The sequence below is a fragment of the Carya illinoinensis genome, chromosome 9, assembly GCF_018687715.1.
Source record: "Carya illinoinensis cultivar Pawnee chromosome 9, C.illinoinensisPawnee_v1, whole genome shotgun sequence".
Classification (NCBI taxonomy): domain Eukaryota; kingdom Viridiplantae; phylum Streptophyta; class Magnoliopsida; order Fagales; family Juglandaceae; genus Carya; species Carya illinoinensis.
The window spans coordinates 18,701,748-18,722,104 of NC_056760.1; positions in this window are offsets into that span (position 1 = coordinate 18,701,748).

Here is a 20,357-nt window from a genome sequence, read left to right on the forward strand (position 1 = left end):
AGCATATACTAGTAGAGGTGTAACCGATCCGGTTCGATCTGGTTTTATACAAATTTTGGGACCGAATTGGTATACACCACCAGTTTTGTAGTTTTAAGAATCTATCACAGACTGATTATCATCCTAAATTAATACTTTCAGTTTTACCAGTTCCGGTTCGGTTTTAATAATTAATTAAAATAAAATGTAATTAATATACTAATACATACTAATCAATTAAAGTAAAATGTAATTAATATACTAATGTATATTAGTATTACTAATATATTATGTATTTATCAAAATGAATATGTTGAGAATTTATTAGGCCATAAAATGTAATTAATATATATATATATTATATTAATAACATATAATCAAACAAATGTTCATATTTAAGAAAATTATTTCATATATAATTATATATTATATATAAAAATTTCATATATAATTGTATAAAAATATTTTATATAATATTAAATTTTAATTTATATATATTTTATAAATCGGTCAGGTCTAGTTCGGGTTTGGAAAACCAAGAACCGAAACTGAATTGAATTTAGCCGTTTTTAAAATGTAAGAATGGGTCTCAGAAAGGACCGATTCAAAATCGGACCGGCCAGTCTGGTCTAATTCGGGCCGGTTCTCCAGTTTTTCGATTTAAATTTTCACCCATATATATTAGTATGCAAACATGAGCATTTACAAAATACAGAATGCAAAACAAAACATTTTCAATTTCAGTATGCAGGACAAAACATGTTATCAAAATTATCAGTTCAAAATGTTCATATTCAAAAGTCATTTGGTATAGCATGATTGAACATCATCATTTTATCATATTATACCATATCAGAACGTCATATTAGTACAGAGACCATTTTTAACCCCTGTGGTAGGCTTGTGCATTCTGCGAGAAGTCAAATAGAATATAAATCTCCATGATACCAAAGTGTTTGCATTTAAAACACATACCACTATTATATTCTATGGCATGGCCTCTAATTATGTCCCGTGGCAGGACCAAATGTCACTATTATATCTCGTGACAGGGCCAAATGTCACTATTATGTTATTTAACAGGGCCGAAGGTCACTATCATCACTCGTGATAAAGCCAAAGGCCACTATTATCACTCATGGCAGAACCATATATTAGAGCAAAACAAAATCATAATTATCGGATCATGACCAGAAACATAATCAAAAAGTCGTGCTAAAAGTTTTTCAGATGCCACATCATATTAAAACAGAGTATTGAACAATGTCATATTAGTTTCACATATTCAAAACATATTCAGAGCATCTTTACAAAACATGTACAAATTTTCAGATTTCATATTCACTTTTTTTGCACAGTTCAAAAACAAAATGTCAAAAATTTGTTCATGTCTGCACTAGTCATGAAAAAAATACTTTCCTTTTTTTATATAGATTTCATGAGTAATATAAAACAAATAATTGAGGTTGTTTCAAATTTCTTTTCATAACAAAGCATGCATATTTTTCTAAAACCAATCTTAGTTCATTTCTTTTATGCAAAGTCTAACCTAGAAACCCCGCTTACATGGACTTTTAACTTTTCTCAAATTTTTCACAACAGTGCTAAACAAATAGTAATTGTCACCTATAAAATTAGACATATAACTTATGTAAATCTCCAAGTAAACACGTATTTTGATATTTAAGCCTAAAATATCAAAATAACCTATTTTTCCTAAAACTTCTATGATTCTCGCAATCTTAAATATCATCACTCTTTAACTTTATTGATATCCACTTAATCTCTCCGATTAATACTTTAAACTCTAAATTATTTTCTGTAAAATAAAGTGTATGGCTAACATAATTACTCAATTAAAACTAAGTCCATGTAAAAGTTCCACTTCAGCTTAATATTCATTTAACATAATTATAACAAGATCTATTAAACAGTGAAATTTCATTTAATAAAAATGACTTCATTAGCTTTAAAACGTTCAAAATAAAATTAAACACTCATTACTTACTATTGAAATTCAATTATAAAAATTTAATACTAAGAAATATAATTTAAATCGTTAATTATTTTATGTAATAATACTTACCGGCCTTAAAACAAACCACACACAGTAAGTTTAAAAAAAAAAAAAAAATCAAACCCAACGTAGAACCAGCCAAATGACAAGGGTATTTTAGGGCTTGACCATAAACATGCATGGGCTCTTTGGAAAGGTTGGAATTAAAAGACTTATGAAATTATAGACACCTCCAGACTAAAATGAAAGTGCAACAGAGAGGTGAGTTCCATATCGAGAGAGAGGGGAACATGCGACGGCGTAGGGAGCTGGGTTAAGTGGTGAGTGCGGCGGCAGAGCAGGTGGTGTAATAGTGATTGACTTGGGGCAATGTTTTACGGCTGGGCTATGGTGCACATACAGGCGACAAGTGGTTGGGCAGCTTATGAAGGAGGAAGAGTCGTGCTTGGTTTTTGGGTGCTTGAAATAGGTGCTAGTTTTACAACACAAGGGTTGTTGTGTAGTGCAACCTTGGTGGCTGAGATGTGAAGGAGTGAGGGTGGCTTGGTGGCTTACGGTGGGAAAAATAAATACTGTGTTTCGGTGTAGCTAAATAGAGGACGTGGAGATTGATCATGTGGCTGTAACAACATAGTGGTTACAGCCTTACAGGGCTGGGCTATGGTGGCTAAGCAGCTTTTGCCATCTTGGGTTGGTTATGGTTGTACTAGATTCGATGGGGCATTGTAGCTTGAAGCGTGTAGAGTTTTTTCTTGGTGACTATGGCTGATTAAAGGCCGTTAGGGTGCTAAACTTGTCGTGTGGCATTGCTACATGGAGAAACAGGGTGGCTCGCGTGGAGGAGCTTGGCAATAAGGCAATCCTACAGTGGTGCAACGGCATCCCTAGTCTACTCAAAGTCTATTATTTCATGCTATAGGGGGCTGAGGGGAGACCGTCAGTTTAAAGTCGTGAGACGTGGGAGAAATAGTTGTGCATGTAGTGTGATCTCAATGAATGGTTACCTATATATACATGCTATTGGAACCTTAATGAAAATGAAAGAGAAGGGAGATATCAACATGCACGAAGTTATGCACGTGCCTAAGGCAGTGCCTTTGGGCTCAGCTTGTGGGTTATGGGTTTTAGGTCCATTTCGAAAAAATTTAGGCCTACATCATGGTGGTGTATGAACTTAACAAAATGGGTTTGGCCAATTAAAGCGGTTCGAATAATCTCTTTGACTTGTTCATATTTGCATGGATCAAGTATATAATAAATACTAATGGACCTCGATTCAAATTCTAAAATAGCCCAATTTGTTCCATAAAATTTTTCGGGCAAATTACCAAATAAATAGATTCTACTTGGTGCATAAAACATTAATTAGATTTAACCTAATTATTAAGTTCAATAAAAAAATATATATATTCCATCATAACAAATTTTGGGCCAATTGCTTATTTCAAAATTACTCGTTAAATCTCAAGTAGACCTCCCATACACATTGACCTAAAAAAAATTTATAGAACTCGTGATTGGCTTAGGTTTGGTACTGGGCCTAGGTGTTACATGGGCTCATGACGGCGTAACAACAATGAGAAGATGGCTGACAGGTAGAGAGAATGATATAGTGAGATAGACATTGCGAAAGGAAAGAGCTCAAGGGAGCAGAGAAGAGGGGGGTGGGGTTAGTTTTGGACCCCTAGCAGAAAACGATGTTATTACACTTGAAATGAATGACATCGTTTCATGTTAAGGTTGAAATTTGTTTTACATTTATTTTATTTTTTTAGTTTTAAAAAGTTATAGTTTGGAATCTAAATTCTGACGTCTCTGACTTTGTTAGAGTCGGAGCCGGTGGAGGATTTACCCACCCCTAGGTCTGCCGTCTGTGGGTAGAGTTTTGCTATATACAAGCAAAATCGTGTACTAATCTGCGTACCAATATTGATTCTTTCATACTTAAAATTTAAATTAACATTTTTTTCAATAAAATCTACTTTTTGACCAATCACAATAAATTGGTGTACATATTAATGCATAAGTGTGTTTGTAACTAGACTTTTTCCTGTGGGCAAAGGCAACTTATTGAGGGCCAAAAATGCTCGTCCCACATAGCCCCACTACACCCTCGAAGCTACCCTTTTCTCTTATATTTGGAGATGGGAAATCGAGAATTCTCACCAATTAGTTTTTTTATATTTAATAGTTAATAAAGTGTTTTTTTAATAATTTTGTGAATTTTTAAAAATGTTTAAGGGGTTTAAAAAGTGTTTGAAAAAAAATAAAAAATAAATAAATAAATTTGTCTATTCCATGATAATTCTCTGTGGGCATCTCCCACTTGGAGATTTACGTAGAAAAAGGCAAATACATGCCATTTATCTCTTCCAATGTAGAAATTTTTAAGGGATTATTAGTTAAATTTTAGATTGTATAGGCATTTGGCTAAGTCAATGTAATTTCTCTTATTTGTTGTGAGTATTGGTTGTTTTTATTAATATAATTAGTCCAACTAGCAAGTGTAGTGTTCTAAATATAAAGTGGCTTCCTTATAGTAATATTAGGAGGGGAAAACAAAGAGAGAAGGGGAAAAGGGAAGGAGGAAAAGAAATTAGAATTTGGGGTTTCTTGGATCCAACACAACATCATTTTGAGAGGGATGGGTTGGGTTTTTCCTAAGGCTTTGGGCCTTCTTGTGGGTTGGGCTTGAATTTCACATCCTTCCCCTTTATAAAAATTTCATCTTCACAATTTGCTCCTTGTAACTATAACTAATCCCCAAAGACTTAAAAGTCAACAATTTCTAGCTCTACTTCCATAGGTTCTTCCATTATGACCTAAACTAGTTTCTCCAATAGCACGTCATGTCTAAAATCCAAAGGCATGGCATGCGATCCAAAATCTCCAATTCCATAAAGACGTATCCTACAATATCTATGGATCCTAATGATTATTATCTCATAATTTAGATTATGTTGTCCACAATTGACACCTAAGCTTCAACTTCATAGACTCCATTATACTCAACACTTTGGTGACTTATGAGTCTCTTTTTAAGTTAACCATTAATGACCAAAAATTTGCACTGCAACATGATTAACCCATAATGAACTATTTAGACTCAAATTTTAAATTTTTAAGTGATCGCAAGTCATAACTAATTCCTCATAATCATCGTGAAATTTCACTCTTAGCCATCATATCGTAAGTATCGCGGTGGTGTGATGTCTAACTTTAAGCAGTTTGGTTTCTCAAAAATTGTTTACAAAAAGTGAAAGAAACCCCTAATTTCTAACTTATTTAATGTGTAACACCTCATTTCTGTATGTTGGGAGTGTTACGTACTTTGCCAATAAGGAAACTCAACAAAATAAAAATGACTAATTTATAGAAAATATTTCCATAGAAATAATTGAGAAAGAGAAAAAGAGAGATTTTTACTATTAAGTTGAGGGCTGGTGTAACCACTGACTTAGGGTGACACAAATAGTGTGGCGTTGCAATGCAAGGGGAGGCAACGTGGTTCATAGCCAACAAGGCAGTTCATGCTTGCTTTGGTGTAGCGGTGTCTCAACTTGAGCCTTCCATCATTAGTCTTGTCAATTGCTTGGTCTTCAGAGTCTCACATGGGTGGCATCCAGGACAAAGTTTTGAGTATCGTTCCGGTGACCGTTTCGATCAAGGCACTGGAATAAAATATTTCGATACCGGTACCGTTTTAGAATAGTCTATAGATGGATAAATTAGTTATATATATATATATATATAAAGACTATATTCTAAAATAACAATAATATAAATCATAAAATCAATAATACTTTTCAATATAAGTCTTAACAATACACATACTTGTAAAACTTAATAATACTTCTAAGTTATCAATCCAACTATTAAAAAAAAATCACTCATATTTATCAATAAGACAATAAGGATCAACATTCAAAACTTTAATCAAAATATTTTCGTCAACATCACCACCGTCATCAAAATTAAGACCAACATTATTACCGTCTTCCACATTTAGTGAGTCTAATGGCTCATCAATACTTGCCCAATCCAGGTCTTCTCCATCAATAATTCTTCTCCAACCTATTCCTCCATCAAGTCAATATTTTCAAAGTTGATTGGATCTAGAGTATCTCTTCCATTTTTTTATGTTTCTTTCACAATACAAGTCAAATACAAATGAAAATGTTATATATTTTTCAACAGTAAAAAACATTATTATTGAAAAAATTTATCTCTCCTGCAGCTTCAAATTATAATGAACAAATACTAAATTATTCAAATGTTTATACTCTAATCTATCCTCTTCTTCAAATGAATAAACTCATATGTGCTCCAATTTCTTTTATAGCTAATTGCACTATAACATTGACTTAGTATTCGAACTGTAAACTTTTGAAGCGTTAGAACCTCGTGACCAAAATTCTACCATGCTACAATAGCAACAGTATAATTATAAATTATAAATAAAAATAAAATAAGGCAAAAATTAAAATACAGATTCACAAAATGATATTGATAATATATGGACTAATTTTTTCATGCTGGCAGATTGCTAATGAATGTCCAAAATCACCTTTTGCATTCTTATAAAATTCAAGTTCTTCAATGATCTTGTCTTGATTGTCAGGATCAAGTTCCAACTTCATAACATAAGTCATAAACCCTCTTGAAACATCATTTTTATTTTTAAAACAAGGGTTATAGTAAATTCTAGGGTTAATGAATTGTTAAACTGCTTATCCCACCTAGCATCAATGATCCCGATGAATGATATAAATGGAATAACAAAGTTATTGCATCTTGCTTTTATATTCCCTTTGGCTCTTTCCATTGTATTATACAAGTATTCCATTCTAAGCTTTTCTTCCTCATCGACAAGTCATAGAACTTGAACCAAAGACTCACGAATTTTCACAACAAATCAACATTGAGCCCAAAACTCTTTATCTTTTGGAAAAATCTTGGATATCTCCTTCTCTATGTTGCTTTTAGAATGACTAGATGCAATCCATTTATCAAGGAAACATTTGTCTAAAATCTTTCTTAAACAAAAGTAAGCATTGGATACTTAAAAAATAATTAAAAAACTTGTTGCAAACTTTGTGATTGCAGGGCGAAATAAATCCCGACTTTTGGTGAAGTCTTGATGAGTGCGCATAAGTGTATTCTAAATACCCTATTACTGGATTAAAATGCTAAAATATGAATAGAAATAATAGAAATTAATGTGTATTCTTGAATTGAGTTTCTATTTACGTTGGGATACTCCTAAACAGTTTTTTATGTTTAATTTCAGAATTTTTAAAAAAGCAAGTCAAAATCTAATCAAATTCAAAATAGGACTTTCATGGAGTTTGAGAGTAATTTGGATCAAGAAAAAAAAAATCACAAAAGGAAATTGCAAGAAATCCAAATCTGAAATTTGCTATGAGACAGTCTGGACATATTTTAGTATTTTTACTATAACTTTCTACTCATATATCAAATTAATGTGATTCTTGATGAATTAGAAAGACATCTTAAAGGGATATAAAATTGTCTCTAATAAGAATTTCTAAATTCGAACTCCTAAAGTATGTACATGGCTACCAAGATTAGTCCTAAAATTTAGGCAATTTTTTAATGCGGGAATTATGAAAACATTAGGCTTTCTTTCCTATCCTATATAAGCATATCATTAGCATGAAATAGAAAGGGATGAGAGGCATAAGAGCCAGATTTGAATAGAAGAGAAAATCACTTCCATAGCCACCATTTGCTTTATCTTTATCTGGAGATTTTTATTATCCATTATATTTATGGGTAACTAAATTATCAAATAGGACTAGAGATGAACTTGCAGATGGTATTTTTAATTTATCTATTTGATTTTCAATTACTAAAACTCCTTTGTTTTATCCTTCTCAATTCATTTTTGATGTTTTCTTCTCCGAATAATTATAAAATTTATTCTATTTATGGATTCAGTCATGCTTTTTCTATTGAATGGATTGGTTCTTTGGTTATGTTTAGATCAATTATTTATCTATATTGATTTTGCTCTTTGTTGTAATATTACTCCCTGAGTATATTGTTGTCATTTGATTTTTTCAATAGGGATAATAATTTACGTGTTTTAAAAATGATGAATAATTTTTCAAAGGGTTATATTTAGTTTAATTTTAGTTTATGAATCTATACCTTCCGATTGGAAATTTTAGGAATTGAGTTCCCAATTGAGTTATTTAATGAATTAATAATAATTAAAATATCGGATTTGTGCAAGAGATTTCCGACACTTTACTATTCGTCAAATTTGAGTACTTATTCCGTTAGTAACTTTTCTTCACTTTAATTTGCATTTAAAATTAATTTTTGTTCTCCATTAATCATTTAATATTTTTATTTAGTTTCTTTGTTATTTCTGCTATTCTTTTAATTTGTCTCCCTGTGAAATTGATACTCCAAAGCTGTGCTACAACTACTGTGTTATTTTTTAGGCGTAATCAAGTCTCTTCTCATCAACGACAAAACCCAAGTATGATTATAAATGAATTTCGTTATCTTTCTTGACTTTTTTTATAGTTTTATCAATAATAAGAAAATGCCTAGGATAAAAAAAAATCTCCAATATCAAATCTATACAATGAAATGCACAAGGGGACTAAAAGAAAGAGTCGCACTTCTACTGTAACTTTTCTTACAGCCTTATAATTTGCATCCTTGTCCGTTATAAACTGCACAATATTCTCAACCCCAACTTCTTGAACGACTTCATCAAATATGTTAAATAATGTTTCAGAATATTTTCTAAGGCCTAATGTATCAATAGATTTTTTTAAGAACATTGTAACTTTTGGACAATAAACTAGAAAATTGATTATGGGTTGTTGCCTTTGGTTTGTCTAACTATCTACCATTAGTGAACGACCACTCTCATTCCAAAACTTTTTAATATTTAAGAGAAAATCTTGAATCTCATTCAAATAATTCTTCAACAGAATTTCTTTCAACTCATATAGAGAAGGACCCTTGAATCTTGGCCCAATGGCACCTATGACATCTATAGCTGGTTGATAAAACTTAGATTGAGTTGTACTGAAAGACAAATTAACATCGTACCACCAGTGTGCTACAACCATCTTTGCTTTATTAATCATCTCTTTTAACACATAACATTCTTAATAGAAGGTTAAGACCCAGAGTTATTCTTGGAGCAAAATATCTATTCAATGCTCCCACTAACTTTCCACATTTCTCCTTCCCCTTCTCCTTCCCTTTTGAATACTGATAGTGTCGCTTAATATTATCATTAATATCTTCATATCTTAAATCTACAGGGCCTCCAATCTGTGAGTTTATTTTTCTTTTCTTCTCTTTTTTTTATTAGTTCATTAACTAGCTCCTTCATTTGCCATTTTATATCATCAGTGACCTTTTTACATGCTTTTACATCACGTGGAATCCCAGTTAGATGATACTTCAACCAAGTGATTTTGCCACCTCTAATTGTTTTGCTAAAATAGACACATTGAGTATTATTTCTTGCATGTGGCATGCCCATGCTAGATCCCCTGATCTTGCAAGAGCAAATGTCGTAGATGTAGCACCAGTTAATTGACAACTAGACATTTTTTTACACTCCTGCATAATGATAAAAGTGGATCAACTCAAGAACCTACTCATCTTCGTGCTTGCACACAAGAATGGATAATCAATCTATACAATCCTTTATTAGATGCACACTGCAACTAACTAACCAAAATTGTCAATCCTTTATTGATCCTAATTCAATCCATCAACTTCTAGCCATAATTCATGCCAATGCACTCTAAAATCATCAAGCCTAACTTTTTCTTATAACCCGTAACTATGTATGCATTTAATCCTTAAACATATGAGTTCATATGGCCATAACCTCCATGCATCAATCCACGTTCAAGACTCACAAATCATTATCAAGCTAAAGCTATTCCCCTAGCTTTCATATAGCTAGCCCATACTAGTATAACAGATAATTTACACTTATGCCATTTGCCAACCTGAAATCACATATTTTCCCAACTTGAACTCAAGCATTACTTTTCCAAGCTTATGATGTAGCATTAAATCAAATATTTGTAAACCTTTGATCAAGAATTTAAGCAGTACTTTTTCAAGCTTATGTTGTAGCATTATTCAATCAAATATGAGTACCTAACATATTTATTTCTAGGTTTTTATGTCGTATGCAAGTGTTTTGATATATTATAAAAATACATGAACAATTGCATGGTATATGGCAGCAAATACGTGAACAATTGATAACTAAACTTAACAAAAGATGCATATATGGGTTTCTTAATTTATATATAAGCTTGTCATATAATCTTTTCAAATAAACATGATTATGTGGACCTTGATCTAATTTAATGGTCACTTATGTACATTGGTCTGTACTAATTCGAAAAGGATACATAGTTTTTGTACTGATAGAAAAGGACCTTAATCTAAACTTTACCCAGCTTTTATCTTAATGGGTTGACTTGCAATGATGAAGATTGACGATCTGTTTCGAGGAACAGAGCAAGAGATGCAGTTACGAGTCTACTGTTGCATGGAAAAGCACAAGGCTCAAACTTACCGCAAGCTTGTCTATGAAGGTGTGGAAGACCGAAGGTTGTGTTAGCATGCCGCACTGTTGGCGATGGCACTAGGGGTTTGGTTTTGCAGAAAATACAAAATGGGTTTGGCGAAATAAGAGAAACTCAAGTGAAGAGACATGAAAATATAAAATGGGTCTTCATTTTCAATTCTCCATCAGAGTGATGGAGCAAATTGACAAAAATGCCATGAGCTTCACTGTAATTACAAAAAAGCCATGGCCCATGTTTGCTTTCAACATTTTGGATCAAAATCTTAATTTTGACCAGTACATTGAAAACCAGTTGAAATTGACCAAAACACACTGAAAAAGCCAAAATTTGACCTGGTACGAAACACCTACATTGATCATGCCAGTTACTATTTTGGCATGGAAAATTCTGGCCATTTCGGCCGATATGGAACGATATTCAAAAATTTGATCCAGAGGCCCATGGTGGTGTTTTATAAGGGGATGACAACATATGTTTTGTAGTGTAAAAACAAGGGTGGTTTAAAATGCACTGGTGACTTGGGGCATTGCAATGGAGGTAGCAAAAAAACAATGAAGAGGGAGGCGATTGTTAACTTCATGTGATGCAAACCTTGGAGAATAGAAAAAGAGGGAGCGTGTGGACTTGTCGTATGTGGGACTTCAAAGTGGTATGGTTTCGGGGAGGTTTTGGGCAGTGCTAGGGTGGTTGCTTCTAGAAGTGGATGGATGACCATGTGGTGCCTACGATAGTGGCGTTGGGTTGCGACGTGGAGGCCTTGAATAAGCAAATAAGTTGTGGTGCTAAAGAACTATGGAGGCTATGGTTGAAACCCTAGAGAGAGAGAGAATGAGGCTTATCGGTTCTATATATATGATTAGTCCTTATCGGTTATAGTTGATAAATTTCGGAAAAGGAGCTCTACAAGGGCAGTAATTCGTCATTCTAAATTTAATTTATGATTAGTCTAATTTTATTCTAGAATATAAGGGGGGTGGGTACCTCTCAGATAAGATTGAAAAAGCGTCTTAAAAAGTATAAACCTAATATTTTAGTCTTGGTTGAGCTTTCTTTGTTGGAGGATAGAATTCTAATTTTTTTGAGAAAATTTAATTGTGAAATGTTTACTATGAATGAACCTAATGGAGACAAGATTTGGTTGTTGTGGAACTCGGTAGTGTGAAATGTTTACTATGAATGAACCTAATGGAGACAAGATTTGGTTGTTGTGGAACTTGGTAGTTTCAATGTCTTGGTTGGCTAGTTCTAATCAATTTGTGAAAGTGAAAGTGGAGGAGAATGGTCAGGTTTGTGTTCATACCATTGTGTATGCCAAATGTAGTCTAATTGAGAAGGAATTGCTCTAGCAAGATTTGGAGGCTACTGCTGTCAGTAACCTACCCTGGCTCCTTTGTGGTGACTTTAATATTATCAAAGATGACTTGAAAAGAAGAAGTGGGCATCCTCGTCAATTTGTTGCAATGTCTAACTTTAATTTGTGTACTTAGAACTATAGCTTGCTAGAAATGAGTTTCAAAGGACCAAGAATGACTTGGTGCAATGGACAAGGCGGATTGGCAAGGAGCTGGGCGGATTGGCAAGGAGCTGGGCAAGGTTAGATCGTTGCTTTCTTGACTCTAACTTTCTTAACTATTTTCCAAATATTTTTTACAAGGTTTTGGCTTGCACTACGTTGGATCACTCCCCTTTGGTTATTCAGATGGGAGAGGACTTGTTTAGGTAGGGTCCCAGTCCTTTTCATTTTCAGTTTATGTGGACTAATTATGATGATTTTCTTAACTTTGTGGATAGGATGTGGAAGGAAGAGGGGTATGGTGTTGGTCTTGATAAAATGGTTTTCAAATTGAAAAGGGTTAAAGTGGCACTAAAAGATTGGAACGAGTGGGTTTTTGGGAGAACTAATGTCATCATCCAACAATTAGAAAAATGTATTGAAAGACTGGAAGCCAGTCTTCAAATTTGTTTTAATGTTGAGAATGACAATGATCTGATGGTCTTTAAGTTGAAACTTCAGACTTAGTTGGGTAGAGAGGACATAAATTTATCTCATTTGGCTAAGAAGAATTGGGTGAAAGATGGGGATCAAAATTCTAAATTTTTCCATACTATTTTGAATGCTAATAAGCATACTAAGGTTAGTGAGATGTGTTTGGCTGATGGTACCATTTTAAACTCTCTAGTTGACATTCATAAAGCTGCAGTTGATTTTTTTCAAAAATTTTTGGGGTAGAGTTGTAACCAGGATTTGCCTAATTTAAGTACCTTAATCTCCCCTATTATCTCTACAGAAGAGAATTCTTTGATCTATAAAGCTCCTATTATTAAGAAAATTACAGATGCTTTATTCAATATTCTCATCAATAGTAGTACTGGTCCATATGGTTTTGACTTGGAATTTTTTCTGTGTTTGTTGGGCTTTTGTTGAGGAGGATCTTCTGGATGCTATCACTAAGTTTTTTCAAAAGGAATCCCTTCCTAGGTTTTTTATCGTCTCTTATATTGTTTTAATTCCTAAGGTGAATAAACCTAAGGGATTTGATAAATTCAGACCTATCAATCTGTGTTCGGTCTTTTAAAAGATTTGTGCAAAGATTATTGTTGTTCGTAAGACTAATATGTTATTGAAGTTGATTTCTCATGAGCAATGGGCCTTTATTTATGGTCACAGTATCTTTAAAAATATTAGTCTTACCCAGGAAATAGTTCATTCTATTAATAAAAAGTCTACAGGGGGTAATTTGCTAATTAAGCTTGATATGTCGAAGGCCTATGATAGAGTTGATTAGAATTTTTTTCTTCATGTCTTGGGTGTTTTTGGTTTTTCAGATCAAGCATGTGCCTTGATAGGGTCGTGTATCTGTATGCCTTGATATTATATCATGATGAATGACACTCCAATGGGTTTCTTTAAAGGTGAACGTAGGCTGAGACAAGGTGACCCACTTTCACCTTATTTGTTCATTATCATGCAAGAGAGCCTCTTTTGTCTCTTAAAGCATTTCTTTCATATTGAAAAAATTGGACATTTTTCTTAGGCTAAAGGTACTCCCCTCGTTTCCCATCTTATGTATGTTAATGACATTGTTGTTTTTGTTAATAATGGGAAAATGTCAATGAGAGGTTTGATGCAAGTGTTGAATCTTTATGAAGAATGATCGGGTCAAGTTCTTAATAAAGAAAAAAGTGCCATTTATTTTTCTAAACATATCTCGATTGCAAGAAAGCATTCGCTTATTCAAGTTATAGGATGGACGATGAAAATGCTTTTTGCGGGTGGTAGAACTATTCTTCTTCATCATTTTCTTTCTAGTATGGCCACTCATCTCCTTGTAGTTTAAATTTGATTGAAAATGCTTATGCATATTGAAGAATGTGGATTAGGTATTCGAGGTTTTGAGGGCACTCAAAGGGCTTTACATTTAAAACTAGCTTGGAGTCTAATTTCAGGTACTTTTTTGTAGGCAGATTTCTTCAGAAGTAAGTATGTGAGGGATAATCATTTATCTTTATTGGTATCGAATAAGGGTACCTGGTTTTGGAAAACGATTGTCCAAAGTATTCTAGATGTTTTAAACAATTCTAAATGGATTGTTTGATTTAGAATTGTTTGTGAGGGTAACCTTTCTTTTTGGTATGATAATTGGGATGATGGGGGTCTTTTTAATATGCATTTCCCTGTGATTGATCAACCTTTGCTTAAAATTAAAGAGCTTTGCATGGATAATGGTTGGAATACTTCTTGTTTATAAAGGCTTGTTGGACATGATAAAACTAATGAGTTGTATTTGTTTTTGGCAAGGCGTAAAGAGAGGCAGGATGTGTTAATTTGGATGAAAGAGAACAATGGAAGGTTTATCATGAAAAGTGCTTAGGAGTGTATTAGAGTTAGTGCGTCTCCTTTACCCTGAGCTCATTGGATTTGGCATAATCTTATCCCTAAGAAAATTTTTGTTATAATGTGGAAGGCCACTAATAATTGCTTGAGTGTGGATGAGAAGATTAAAATGGCTGGCATCCCGATGGCTTCTAAATGTAACTATTGTTGTTCTGGCCATATTGAAGACCTCAATCATATTCTCTGCACCGGTGACTTTGCTAGGCGAGTTTGGCAGATGACTTCGATTCAATTAGGTGTGTATATGAGTGTTTTCCATACTTGGCAAGGGCAAGTTAATTTATGGTTTCGTCATGTTGGCAAATCGTGTCAGGTTCAGACTATTTTGGACTTATCCTATCCATTGTCTCTTGAAAACTCTAGGAATGGCGGTGCAGTGCTAGGTATGATGGCAAGATAGACTTAGTTAAGTTGGTTTGGTATGCTATCAAGTTATGGATTCATAGACTTATGCAATTGGAATTAAAGTCTTTAGGTTTTGTTTGGCCACTGAGATTTCTCATATGAAAATTTTGAATTTTAAGATTAAATATTAAAATATTATATTTTAATATTATTATTATTATTTTGAAATTTGAAAAAGTTAAGAAGAAGTTGAATTGTTTATTATATTTTGTATGAGAATTTGAGAAAGTTGTAATAATGAGATGAGAATTTTGTATTTGAGATGAGAAATCTTGACGGCCAAATAATACCTAAGACTCCCTAGGCAGGATATTTTCATCTTAAACAAGATGGATATTCCAGTGTTTGTCCCTAAAGCTAAGAAGGTTTTAGTGGTTAAGCGGATTCATTCCTCTCAGAATTGGGTGAAGCTTAATACGGGCGGCAGCAATTTGGGTAATCCTAGGCCTGCCAGTGCTGGGGATGTTATTCGTGATGCTAGTGGTCAAATGTATGCGGCTTACTCTTTTTTTTAGGTCAGAGTTCTAGTAACTTTGCTAAATTAAGGGGTTTGTTGGAAAAGGTTAGAAGGTATTGTCAACTTGGTTTTTATTAGGTGGAAATTGAAACTGATTCTCAAATCCTTGTTAATTGCATTAGAAAGGGTGAGTGTAATATTTGATATCTTGAGGATTATTGGGATGAGTTTCAACTTTGTCTGGATCAACTGGAGTATAGCGTGCATCATATTTTTCATGAAGGTAATGCTATTGCATATTTTCTTACAAAACAGGGTGCGAGGGGATTAACTCTGGATTGGTTTGGTGACCGGGTTCCATTGATTAATAAATTAAGAGGCCTTCTTCACACGGACATAATTGGTCTTCCTTATTTGAAATTTTCCTCATGAGATATATATTAATTTGTAGTTGGTTAATTCTTATCTTATTATATGTTCATGTAGGTTTTTTCTTGTTGGTTGTTGCTTTACTCTTATTTTCTTGTATTCTTTGTGCAATTGTATTGTGATTAAGTTTCTAAGAGTTTTTTTTTTTTAGGCCTGGGGTTTGGTCTTATTTTAATATTTATAACCCCCAAGCCTTGGGTAGTAACCATGATTTTCTTTTGCCATAAGTGAAGGCTATCAATAAAATTAAAAAACCATCATCTTTCTAAAATATAGATATATATATGTGTGTGTGTGTGCGCGCGCGCGCGCGTGTGTGTGAGCTAGGTTAGAGTGCAAATTGGATCATGGGTTTTTGGATTGCTTCTACGCAAATATAAACTAGATCATTTTTTATGGGTTTGTTTGGACTCTTTGAATATCTTAGAATGTCTGTGAATGACATTGAAATCAAAGTTTTGAATACTGTTTCGGTCAATGAATGAAATATTTCAGTATCGGTACATTTTTGAGATTAATTATATATTATATATAAATATATATATAAACTAACAACTAATAAAACAAATACATATATATATATATATATATAATTGTGTATCATGTATGTATGTACATATATGTAAGAATTGAAGATTTATAACATGAATATATGTTGAAAAAATCACAAACGTGAGTTGAAATATAAAAAACAAAGAGAAAAAAAAGAATAGATAAATTATTAAAAATAATGATATTTAAAAAAAGAGAAATTGATGGGACATATTTAAAGTTATAAAAAAATTAAAATTATATAAATACATTTATATTCTAGAATTAATTACATATCATTTTCATTTAAAATTTATAAAAATACCATCTAAGTACAATAAAATTACAAAAACAACCCGAAAAGGAATAGAGACCAACCTGTGACGCCCCCAAATCCCCACACACAGACACGAGGAAATCAAGATGTCCGGATGATGACATCACGGGTCACCACCCTATCAACGAGTGTCAAGTGTGTGTATAAGCAACAAATGTGCACGAGAAATACGCAGCGGATAGTAAAGTCATATAACTAAGTACCAGAATTTTTCTTAATTTAATACAAAACTGTTCAAAACATACATAATAAAATATTACAAAACACAAATATATATTTTAAATCAACAACAAAACTTAAACTTCAACTCAGAACTCCGACGGAGCCGCATCCTCTGGCTCAGCCTCCTCCTCTTCCTCGAACTCTGCACCAAAATTTATGGAACAAAAAATGGTACCGCAGGTAAGTAAAAACCAAATACCACTAGATAAAAACATATAAAACTCAAACAATATGCATGAAAGAAAAACCAATACACATGTCCCGTAAAACCATATTTTTCCACACACGCCAAAAACCCATTTGGCCAAAAAACATATGCTTAAAACCAAGCCTCACCATTATCCTAGATAATGGCCTAAACTGCCATTTTTTCCAGAAAATGGATCAAAAGCATCAAAACCAAACCTTGTCATTTTCCCAGAAATGGCCCGCATCCGAAAACTATAAAAACGATCCAATTATGCATGCACCATGATCTCCCCTAGGGATCATCCGCACACCCTGGCTCTGTGCCACACCGTAGGTAACGACTAGGCGTGTGACACCTAAACGAGCGATACCCAGACTCGCGCCCAGCGCGTACCTGGCCATGCCATCCTCTAGTCCCCGCCACTCTAGGGACCACAGAGTCGACACGACAGCGTTACCGTATCGTGCGATCCGGTCGTCGCCCTGCGACAACCCAGGGGATGTCACTCAGTATTATCCACTCCCGAGTGACCAGAGGAGCTCCACCGAGATAATAACCCATCCCGGCTTGGGCCCGTGAGACACACGCACCCGAAATTCATTTACGCCAATAAAACATGGTTTTTCTCAGTTAAAATAAAATGCACATGTATGCAATATGTAACGCACGCCTCATGGCACAAACAACCAACCAATCACTCCGTCCTCAATCCATCCGACCCCTGAACTCCTCGGACTCAGTCCGGAATTAACCAATCAACCAGATAATATTGTAAGAGTAAAATACATTTAAATCTAAAAGTAGAGTTTGGAAAATACTTACAGCGCTATATGGTATTTTTTGAAAGCTCGCAGCGTTGCAAACGGCGGAGGAAAAGCAACGTAATAGTGTAATTTACACTGTGGTCGTGGGTTGTAAAATACCCACTTTTGAACGGGGACAACCCAAAGCTCGGCATTGATAGGGAATGGCCTAGGGATGTTTATGAAGTTAAGGGAAGTGGAGTTTGGCTGTGGGTGGCGGCGAAAAAGGCGGTGGAAGGGCTTAAACGCCCAAATCGGAAACTAGCTCGTGGGAGCTGCTCTAGCGGCGGATAGAGGCCGGAAATGGGTGGGTTAGGACGACAAGAAGTCGGTGATGAAGTGGTGAAGAGGTGGTGGCCGGAGGTGGAGCGACGGCGGCAAATCATAGCAAAAGCCGTTCGGCTTGGAGGAGGTATTCCGGCTAAACGGTGGCTCCGTTGGCGGTGGCAATTTGTGGGGTGGTTCACCGGAGGGAGAGGAAGAGATTGGTGGTGGTGGTGTGGCTCACGACATCAGCGAGCGGCGGGTCTGGGTGGTTGGACGGACGGGCGAGGGAGAGAGAGAGAGAGAGAGAGAGAGAGAGAGAGAGAGAGAGAGAGAGAGAGAGAGAGAGAGAGAGAGAGAGAGAGAGAGAGAGAAATCGCACGGGGAGGGGCCAACGCACGGGAAGAAAGGGAGGAAAAAAAAGAAAGAAAAAGAAAGAAAAGAGAAAAAGAGAAAAGGGAAAAGAGAAAAGAAAAGATGGAGGAAAGAAATGAGGTCCAGTCCTTACCTCTGGAGTCCAAAAACAGATCCGCCGAAAACGATATTAAAAACCATAAAACGACTAAATAAATTAAACATAACATCAAATAAATTAAAAACCAATTTAAATACATTAATTTAAAATAAATAAATCAATATATTAATTAAATTAAAAACAACCCTTCAGAGAAAACACACGTAAAAGCTGGTCATCACACAAAACGCACAATTTCGGCCGAAATTGCTGAAATGGCAGAAACGAGACTAAAATGACCGAAATTTAAAGTGAAACAAAACGAGGATGGTAGAGTGTACCGGACACTACACCAGAATGAAAAATTTCGGCCGATATAGAATGAAATTTAAAATCTTGATTAAAATAGTTTGTGAATAATAGTGTCATAGGGGTGACAGTATATGGCATAACTTGTTAATCCAACATGAATACGATACGAAATTAGCGGGTTTGAGTTTAATGTTGATGGGTTCATATCAAAACAGGTTGACCCGTTAAGACATAATTCATTAATGCATTAACCCACTTGACTCGTTAAAGTTTTTTACTAAAAATTATAATTATATCCTTTTTAACATGAAAAAAAAAAAATACTCTAATCATATTTCGTATTTCCTAACTCTCTTTTAGACCCTTATTCTCTCAATTTTCAGTTGAGTCAGTTCTCACGAGTCACAATCATCTCGCACACTTCTTCTGAACTGTAATTTTAGTGTTTTTATTATTTAGATTGTAATTTTGAACTTATATAGTTAGTTTTATATTTTTTAGAGATATTGTGATTTTAAATTTTATGTGTAATTATGTTAATTAAGTCAAATAAATTATTTGGATCAATTCAACCCATTTACATAAACAGGTTGAAACGAGTCAAAATGAGTTGTGTTATTATTGATATATTTTAATTAATTCATAATGGGTTATAAAGAGTCGTGTTGTGCCAACCCGTTATTTTAATAAGTCATATCAGGGTTTGAAAATCTGACACATTAAACTTAATGGATCGTGTTCGGGTTAATTCATATCGTATAATATACACGACCTGATACGACATAAACACGACCCGTCAACACGATTTGCCATCTATAACGGTAGTGAAATGGTTTGATTAGGATGTTTTATTGAGTTTTGAGAAATGAGAGAAAAAGTTGAATAAAAGTATTATAAAGTTAAAAAAATTATTTGAGTATAATTTTTTAATATTATTTTTATTTTAAAATTTAAAATAATTATATTATTTTTTATATTTTATTTAGAAGTTTGAAAAAATTGTAATGATTAGATAATGATTAATAAAAAATTAAAAATTTGAGATTACAAAATGTTTTACATTTAAATATGTTTGAAAATAAAATATATAAAAATATATAAAAATACATGAAAATACCTGGTTACACAAACAATGCCTTCGCATTTTCTCTTAGGTCGTCATGGAATTCTAACAAACGGGTTGACTCATTTAATGAATTAATGGAATTCAAACAAATGGGTTGACTCATACGCTATTGGGCTCGTTTAAATTCCAATAGTTCATATCATGAATCCAAAATGAGTTCAACTTGTCTAATTAATAGTTAACAACTTATAAATAAATTTTTGGGTTTAAGACTATTAAGGCTTGTGAAATATAAATTATCTCATCTTAGTTAAAATTATTTTATAATTATTTTTTTAAACATTACTCAAATATAAACACTTTTAAATTTTAAATATTTAACTTTTC